Source organism: Microcebus murinus, chromosome 12, assembly GCF_040939455.1.
Source record: "Microcebus murinus isolate Inina chromosome 12, M.murinus_Inina_mat1.0, whole genome shotgun sequence".
Classification (NCBI taxonomy): Eukaryota; Metazoa; Chordata; class Mammalia; order Primates; family Cheirogaleidae; genus Microcebus; species Microcebus murinus.
In genome coordinates, this window is record NC_134115.1 from 22945174 (window position 1) to 22954606 (window position 9433).

Consider the following 9433-nt stretch of genomic DNA (forward strand, 5'->3'; position numbering starts at 1 on the left):
CACGTGATCAAAGAACTGAACCTCAGTCATGAATTTTTTTTTTTAATTTTGGCATATTATGGGGGTACAGATTTTAAGGTTTCAATAAATGCCCTTTCCCCCCTCCCCCTAGAAGTCTGATTTTCCAGCATGACCATCCCCCAGATGGTGCACATCTCACTCATTATGTATGTATATACCCCCCCTCTCCCCTCCCCTCTCCCCAATACCCTATTACTGTAGTACCGATGTGTGCACTTAGGTGCTACTCAGTTAATACCAGTTTGCTGGTGAGTATATGTGGTGCTTGTTTTTCCATTCTTGGGATACTTCACTTAGTAGCTCAGTCATGAATGTTACGGAAGAAACTTCATTGTGTTTTTACAACATATATGTAAACACAAATACTTAGAAAATCAAACTAAAATAATACATAATTCTGGTGTGGACTTCTAATTCCTTCTTACTAGGGCATTTGGAAACACCTCGCTCAGGGTGACTACTTAAAACATTTATGCCCTTGTCCAGTCTGGACTCATCTTCTTTTTCTCTTTCCCCAGCTCTATTCCTTTCTTCTCCCCTCCTTCCCTGCTTCTCACTTCCTTCTTTTCCTTTCTTCTCTCCTTTCCTCTAACCCTCTCTTTTTCCTCCCTCTCTTCTCTTTCCTTTCTTCCTTCCTCTTTGTTATTTCTCCACTTCTTTCTCTCCCTCCTCCTCTTCCAACTCTCATCCTCATCTTTTCTATCTCATCCCTAAATAAAGAATATGCAAATTAAACAAAAAGTTTTTCTTCTTTTAAGGAACTTATGAATTAAAGCAAACAACACTAATAATAATGCATATTGGTATATTTATAGCATTGAGTATGGGAAAAGGCTCTTCTAATCATTTGGAAAAGGGTATTTGAAGAAAACAGACTTTTAATTGTGTTTTGAAGGTTTGGAAGATAATCAGAAAGCTGAATTTGAAAGAAGTTGTACAGCTTGTTTAAAAACAGTTTTTGTTTTTATCAAGGGTGTTTACCATATTCAGAAGGAAGAAAATCTCTACTTTGGCAAGTAGAAAAGTCATTCTATTACAGATGGCACATTTTGGAATGAGAAACAAAAAGCAAAGGACTTATGGATTTAGTACCAGGGATTTAGAATGTCTCCAATAAAAAGTCATGACAAAATTATATCTGATTTTTTAAAAATCCTGCTTGTATTGGAGTCACCTCTTTCTCCTGTGCTCTGCTAAAAGTGAAATGGTTCATGTGTCCATCTCTCCATGGAGGTGCTTATCCTTCTTTGAAATCAATTTACTTGTTGCCTTGTAACCTCAGCTCTCTGGTGGGCTCAATAAGTGCTATGATTTTTAACTTTTTCTCATTGTTAGGATAAAATGGATGTTCTTTGCAGCATTCTACATTCTAAGTAGATAACAGGAGTTGGTTTTTAACAATTAGAAATAAAACTACTATGAACATATGTGACCAAGTCTTTGTGTGTTTTGTTTTCTCTTGAGTAAAGGAATGGATTGGTTGGGTTGTTTGGTGAGTGCATGTTTTACTTTTTAAGGAACTGCCAACTGGTTTCCAAAGAAGCTGTATCACTTTACATTCTGAAGAGCAGCATGTGAGAATTCCATTTGTTCACAACCTCACCCATACTTTCTGTTATCAACTTTTTCTATTTTAGATATTACACTTTTAGGTAAATAGTGATATCTGACTGTGGTTTGGACTTTCATTTTCCTGATGGTTAATGATACTGTACATCTTTTCATGTGATTATTGGCCATTCACATATATTTTTTATTAAATGTCTATTTAAATATTTTGCCCATATTTTTATTGAACTGCTTTTAGTCTTAACGAGTTGAAGAATTCTTTACATCTATGGTCTACAAAGTCCGGTTCACAGACTGGGTACCGCCAGGAACCCACCCACAGCAGCATGAGACTTCAAGGTTAGTGAGCAAAGCCCCACCTGCACTCACAGCTACTTTCCAGCGATTGCATCACCTCCTGAGCCCGCCCCCACCCCCACCCACCCCCTGCCCCCACCCCCACCCCCACCCCCGCCCCCGCCCCCTGCAAACTGCGCACATGGCATTGGGGGGAATCTGGATTGGGCTTCCCAAGGCCTGATGATCTGAGTTGGAGCTCAGGCAGCAATGCAACCCCACCTCCACCCCCGCAAACCATCCGTGGAAAAACTGTCTTTCACAAAACCAGTTCCTGGTGTCAAAAAGGTTAGGGACCACTGCTTTACATAGTCTGTCTAGACACAAGGCCTTCGTCAAATATAAGTATTGCAAATATTTCCTCCAATTTTTTGACTTGCTTTTTCACTTTTTTTAATGATGTGTTTCAAAGAGCAAAAGTCCTTAATTTTGTTAAAGTATAAATTTTTATTTTTTTCTCTTAAGATTCATGTTGTTTTTTATTGTACCTAAGAAATATTTTCCTACCCCAAAGTCACAAGTATTTTCTTTTATGTTTTCTTCTCTATGTTTAGTACTTTTAGCTCTTACTTTTGAGTCTGCTCCATTTCAACTTAATTATTGTTTGCAGTGTAAGGTAAGGTAAGAATTGTGTTCATTTTTCCCATATAGATAGTCAAGGTATTCTAGCACCATTTGTTGAAAAGACTATCTTTTCCTCCATTGAATTGCCTTGGCACCTCTGTCAAAAATGAATTGATTATGAAATGTTGAGTTTCACTTTCTGGACTCTATATTCTCTTTCATTGATCTGTATATGTTTATCTTTCTACCAAAATCAAACTGTCTTAACTATTATAGTTTTATAATAAATCTTACAGTCAGTAAATCTTTCAACTTCTTTCACTTGTAAATTTGGCTTTGGCATTTCTAGATCATTTGCATTTTCATATACATTTGAGAAATATTTTTCAATATCTCCAGAAAATTCATTGAGATATTGTATTAGGCTTCTCCAGAGAAACAGAAACAATAGGATATATGTAGATATATAAGAGGAAATTTATTATAAGAATTAGTTCATACAATTCTGAGGGCTGAGAAGTCCCACAGTAGACTGTCTAAAAGCTGGAGAACCAGAAAAGCCCATGCTGTAATTCTGTCTGGGGCTGAAGGCCTAAGAACGCAGAGGATGGGGGAGTGTGGAGGGTGAAAGCCTGGTGTAAATCCTGAGTCCAAGGGCCTGAGAATCAGCTACTCCAATCTCCAAGACAGGAAGAACTCAAAAAGAGAGAGACAAAATTTGCCTTTCTTCTGTTTTTATAGGTGGGCCCTCAGTGGATTGGATGATGCCCACAGACTTTGGTGAGGGCAGAACTTCACTTTACTCAGTTGACAGATTCAAATGCTAGTCTCTTCCAGAAACACCCTCACAGACATGCCCAAAATATTGTTTTACCAGCTACATGGGCATCCCTTAACCCAGTCAAGTTGACAAATAAAATTAACCATCACAAGTGTTAATGGAGATTGTGTTGAATTTGTAGGTCAGTTTAGGAGAATTTGACATTAAACATTATTGAATCTTCTAATCATTGAACCTGCTATATATATTTTTATTTATTTTGTTTTACTTAATTTTGTTTAGCAGTGCTTTGTAATTTTCAGTGTAAAAGGCTTACATGTCTTCTTAAATTTACTATAAAGTATTTTATGTTTTTCTATACTATTGTAAGTAAATAGGTTTTAAAAATTTTAATTTCTCAGGTTTTTTTGCTGCTAGTATATAAAAACTTTGATTTCTGCATATTAACCTCATAACCTGTAACCTTGCTCAATTCACTTATTAGTCCTGGATATTAACTTTGTATACTATAACTTTACTAAGGTTATTAGTCCTCACTGTTAGTCCTGGTAATTGTTTCATATATTCATTTGGATTTTCTGTATAAACAATCATGCTTTCTACAAATAGTTTCACTTCTGCCCTCGGCTCTTTATGACTTATTGGTTTATTGCAATAATTAGAAACTCTAGCACAATGTTGAATATGCATCATGGCTGTAGGCATCCTTGCCCTGTTCCCAATTTAAGGAGATAAGAATTCAGGTATTCTCTATAAAATATGATATTAGCTATAGGTTTTTTTTTGATAAATGCTCATTATCAGATTGAGAAAATTCTCTAAGATTCCTAGTTTTCTAAAAGTATTTATCATGGATGGATGTTGCATCTTGACAAATGCTTTTTCTGCATTTATTAAAATGATTGTTTGGTTTTTTTTAACATGTATTCTGTTACCATGCTGGATTAAATTAACTGAGTTTTGCTTGTTAAATCATTATGTATTTCTGAAGTAAATCTTACCAAGTTGCGAAGTGTTATTCCTTTATGCATTGTGGAAATTGTAAGTATTGATTTGCTAATATTTTATAGGTTTATGTATGTCCTGGTCTGTAATTATTATTATTATCATTATTATTATCATTTTGTAATGTCTTTGTCAGGTTTTGGTGTTAGGGTCCTGCTGTCCTCATAAAATAAGCTGTGACAAATTTCTTACTCATCTATTTTCTGTATTTTATGCAAGATGGGCATGAATTTTCCTCGACTATTTTATAGAATTTTTAAGTGAAATCATATGGGTTTGGCAATTTCTTGGTTGGAAGACTTTTTATAATGCATTCAATTTAGTGAATCAATAGAGAGCTATTCAGATTTTCTGTTTCATCTTGTATAGATTTTGTAAGTTGGATTTTTTAAGAAATTAATTCTTGTTTTTTCTTAGTTGTCAAATTTGTTGGCACCAATTTTTTTATAATAGTCTATTCATTAAAACAAAACCTTCAGTTTCTGCAGTGATAGTCCTTCTTTCATTCTAGCTAGGAGTTTATCAGTGTTGTAGCCTTTTTTACTAAAAAACAAGCTTTTGGCTTTGATAAATGTTCCTATTTCTGTTTGCTTCCTATTTCATTGATTAAAAAAATACCAGATTTATTTTTTAGAGCAGTTTTGGGTACACAGCAAAATCAAACAGAAGATATAGAAATTTCCTATATATCCCTTGCCTACACACATATAGTCTGTCCTCCCATGATTATCAATATCCCCCACAGAATGGTGTGTTTGTTGCAATTGATTTCTACATTGACACTTCACTATCACCCAAAAGTCCATAGTTTATATTAGTTCATTCATAGATTTGGACAAGTATATAGTGACATGCATCCTCTATTATAGTATCATATGTCATAATTTTACTGCCTTAAAAATTCTCTGTGTTCCACCTACTCATCCCTTCCTCCACCCTAACTCTTGGAAACCACTGATCTTTTTACTGTTTTCATAGTTTTGCCTTTTCCAGACTGTTGTACACTTGAAATCATACAATATGTAGCTTATTAAGATTGACACTTACTAATGTGCATTTAAGTTTCTTCCATTTTTTTCATGACTTGGTAGCTCATTTCTTTTTAGCTCTGCATAGTATCCTATTGTTTTCGTGTATCACAGTTTTTTTTTTTAATCAATTTGTCTGCTGATTGACATCTTGGTTTTCCAAGTTTTAACTATTATAAATAAGGCTACTATAAACATCCATGTGTAAACTTTTGTGTAGATATAAGTTTTCAGCTCCTTCTAGGAAATAACAGTAACTGATTGCTTTATCATATAGTAAGAGTATAATTTTGTAAGAAAGTACCAAACTTTCTTCCAAAGTGGTTGTGCAATTTTCCATTCCTACCAGCAATGAACAAGTGCTCTTTTTTCTCTACATCCTCAACCAGCATTAGGTGACGTCAATGTTCTGGATTTTGGCCATTCTGATAGGTGCATAGTGGTATCTCAGTACTGTTTTATTTCTCATTTCCCTGATAGCGTGTGTTGTAGAACATTTTTCCTATGTTTATTTTCCATTTGTATATATATTTTAGTGAGGTGTCTATTAAGGTCCGTGGCTCATTTTTTAAATTGAGTTGTTTCTTCTTATTGAGTCTTAAAAGCTTTTTGTATATTTTGGATAGCAGTCCTTTATCAGATGTGTTTTTTGCAAATATTTTCTCCCAGTCTGTGGTTTATCTTTTCATGCTCTTGACAGTGTCTTTTGAAGAGGAGAGATTTTTAACTTTAATAAAGTTTAGCTTATTAAAATTCTTTCTTTTCTAAATAGTGCCTTTGATGTGATATCTAAAAAGTCATTGCAAACCCAAGGTGTTATAGATTCTCTGCTGTGTTATCTTCTGGGGGTTTTATAATTTTGTGTTTTATGTTTAGGTCCAATATCCAATTGAGTTAATTTTTGTGAAGGGTGTAAGGTCTATATCTAGATTTGTTTTTGAATATGCATGTTCAGTTGTTCCAGCCAATTCATTGAGAAGACTATCTTTTCTCTATTATTTTGCCTTTGCTCCATTGTCAAAGATTCAAAGTTGAATATATTTATTTGGGTCTATTTCTGGGCTCTCTATTCTGTTCCATTAACCTATTTGTATTTTCTTTTGTCAACCACACTCTCTTGATTACTAAAGCTTTATAGTGAGTCTTGAAGTCAGGTAATATCAGTCCTCCAACTTGATTTTCTCTCTCAAAACTATCTTAGCTCTTCATGGTCTTTGACTTTTCTATATAAACTTTAGAGTTTGTTGATATACAGAAAACAACATTCTGGTATTTTATTATAATTGGGATTGCACTGAATCTTCATCTCAAGTTGGGAAGAATTGACATCTTAACAATGTTGAATTTTTCTAGCAATAAGCATAAAATATCTTTCCACTTAATTATTCTTCTTGGGCTTCTTTCATCATATCTTTTTTGTTTTCTCTATCTATCTATCTTTTACATACTTTGTTAGATTTATATCTAAGTATTTCCTTTTGGGCGAGCTATTGTAAATGGTATTTGTGTTTTTAATTTCAAATTCTACTAATTCATTGCCAGAATATAGGAAATTGATTGACTTTATATATTGGTTTGTATCCTGCAAACTTGCTATAATTACTTATTAGTTCCAAGAGGCTTTTTGGTGTCAATTCTTTTGGATTTTCTACATAAACAATCATGTCATCTGCAAAGGCACTTTTATTTCTGCCTTCCCAATCTGCAAATCTTCTATTTCATTTTTCTTATCTTATTGTATTAGCTAGAACTTCTAGTATGATATTGAAAAGGAATGGTGAGAAGGGACACATTGCTGTGGAATAGGAATCTTAGTGGGAAAGTTTCTAGTTTCTCACAATTAAGTAAAATGTCAGTTGTAGGGTTTTTTGTAGGTGTTTTTAATCAGTTTGAGAAAGTTTCCTCTCTATTCCTAGTTTGCTGAGAGTTTTTAAAATTATTAATATGTATTAGATTTTCACAATTGCTTTTGTTTTGTATCTATTGATGTGACCATATGATTTTTCTTCTTTAGCCAGTTAATGTGATGGATTACATCAATTGATTTTTACAATGTTGAACCAGTCTTGCCTACTTGGGATAAATACCAACCAGTTGGTCATGATGTATAATTTTTAAAATATATTTTTGAATTCTATTTGCTAATATTTTGTTGAGATTTTTTTGCATCTAAGTTATTGTGAGATATTTGTGTGTAATTTTCTTTTCTTATGATGTCTTTTTCTTGTTTTATTATTAGGTAATGCTGGCCTGATAGAATGAGTTAAGAAGTAGTTCCTCTTATTCTATTTTATGAAAGAGACTGTAGATAATTGGCATAATTTCTTCTTTAAATGTTAGGCGGAATTTCCCAGTGAACCCATCTGGGCCTGGTTCTTTCTGTTTTGAAAGACTATTGATTATTTATTCAATTTCTTTAGTAGATACATATCTGTTCAGGTAGTCTATTTCTTCTTGTGTGAATTTTATCTGATTGTGTCTATCAAGGAATTGGTCATTTTCATCTAGGTTATCAAATTTGTGGGCATTTGGTTTTTCATAATACTCCTTTATTTTCCTTTCAATGTCCATGGGATCTGCAGTGATGGCCTCTCTTTTGTTTCTGATATTTGTAATCTCTATCTTATCTCTTTTTTTCTTAATTAGCCTGGCTAGAGGCTTATTTATTTTATTTATCTTTTCAAAGAATCATGTTTTGGTTTTGTTGATTATTTCTATTAATTTTCTATTTTTAATTTCATTAATTTCTGTTCTAATTTTTAGCATTTCTTTTCTTCTGCCTACTTTGAATTTAATTTGCTCTTCTTTTTCTAGTTTCCTAAGGTGGAAGCTTAGATTACTGATTTTATGTTTCTTCTCTTCTAATTTCTACATTCTATGATATAAATTTCTATCTAAGCATTGCTTTCATTGCATCCCATAGTTTTTATAAGTTGTGTTTTCATTTTCATTTAGTTCAAAATATTTGAAAAATTTCTCTTGATATTTCTTCTTTGACCCATGTGTTATTTAGACATGCATTGTATAATCTCCAGATATTTTGGAACTTTCTGGCTATATTTTTGTTATTTGTTATTAGTTTTTTCTATTGTGGTAAGAAAGTAGACATTATATGTATGTCTTCTTTTGTTTTAAATTTGTTAGTGTGTTTTATGGCCCAGAATGTGATCTATCTTGGTGAATGTTCCATGTAAGCTTGAGAGGAATGTGTAATCTGCTGTTGTGGGATGAAGTAGTCTATAGATGTCAATTACATCTAGTTGTTGAATTCAGTAATATCCTTACTGATTTTTTACCTGCTGGATCTATTCATTTCTGATAGAGGCATGTGGAAGTCTCTAAAGATACTAGATTTGTTTATTTGTCTTTATAGTTTTATCAGTTTTTGCTCCATGTATTTTTATGTTCTGTTGCTGGGTGCATAGTCCATATACATTAAGGATTATTATGTCTTCTTGGAGGATTGACCTCTTTATTATTGTGCAATGCCCCTCTTTATTTCTGATAACTTTATTTGCTTTAAAGTCTCCTCTGCCTCAAATTGATATAACTACTCCCACATTCTTTTGATTAGTGTTAGCATGGTATATTTTGCTCAAACCCTTTAATTTTTTTTCCTCATCAAACAGGTAATGTGCCAATGTCACAACAAGGTTTAAGGGAGGCACATCTCACACAAAATCATGAAAACCCAATCATAACACTTATGGACCACAAAAGGATCAAACCCTTTACTCTTAATACATATATGTCTTCATATATAAAGTGAATTTCTAGTGGCCAACATATAGTTGGGTCTTGTTTTTGATTCACTTTGACATTCTCTGTCTTTTGATTAATGTATTTAGATCATTGATATTCAATGCAATTATTGACATAGTTAATGTATACCTTTTTTTTTTAGTGTTTTCTATGTGTTGCCCTTATTCTTTGTTTCTTTGTGTCTTCTACTCTTTTTCTGTCTTTTGTGGTTTCAATAAGCATTTTATATGATTTCTTTTTTCCTTTCGTAACATATCAGTTATAATTCTTTTTTCCCACAATTTTAATATCTGTCTGAGAGTTTGAAATATACCAAGTACACTTTCAAATAACACTATACCATTTCACAGGTAGAGTACACACTTCT

The 9433-nt window shown here is 33.0% G+C and overlaps 1 non-coding gene across 1 annotated transcript; it reads right to left on the reverse strand.

Annotated features, from left to right (window-relative positions):
- Positions 1-8923: 8923 nt before the first annotated feature.
- On the reverse strand, positions 8924-9027 carry LOC142874746 (small nucleolar RNA U13). The gene has a single exon (XR_012922379.1). It is a non-coding gene; the product is annotated as a small nucleolar RNA U13 (small nucleolar RNA).
- Between the last annotated feature and the right edge of the window lie 406 nt (positions 9028-9433).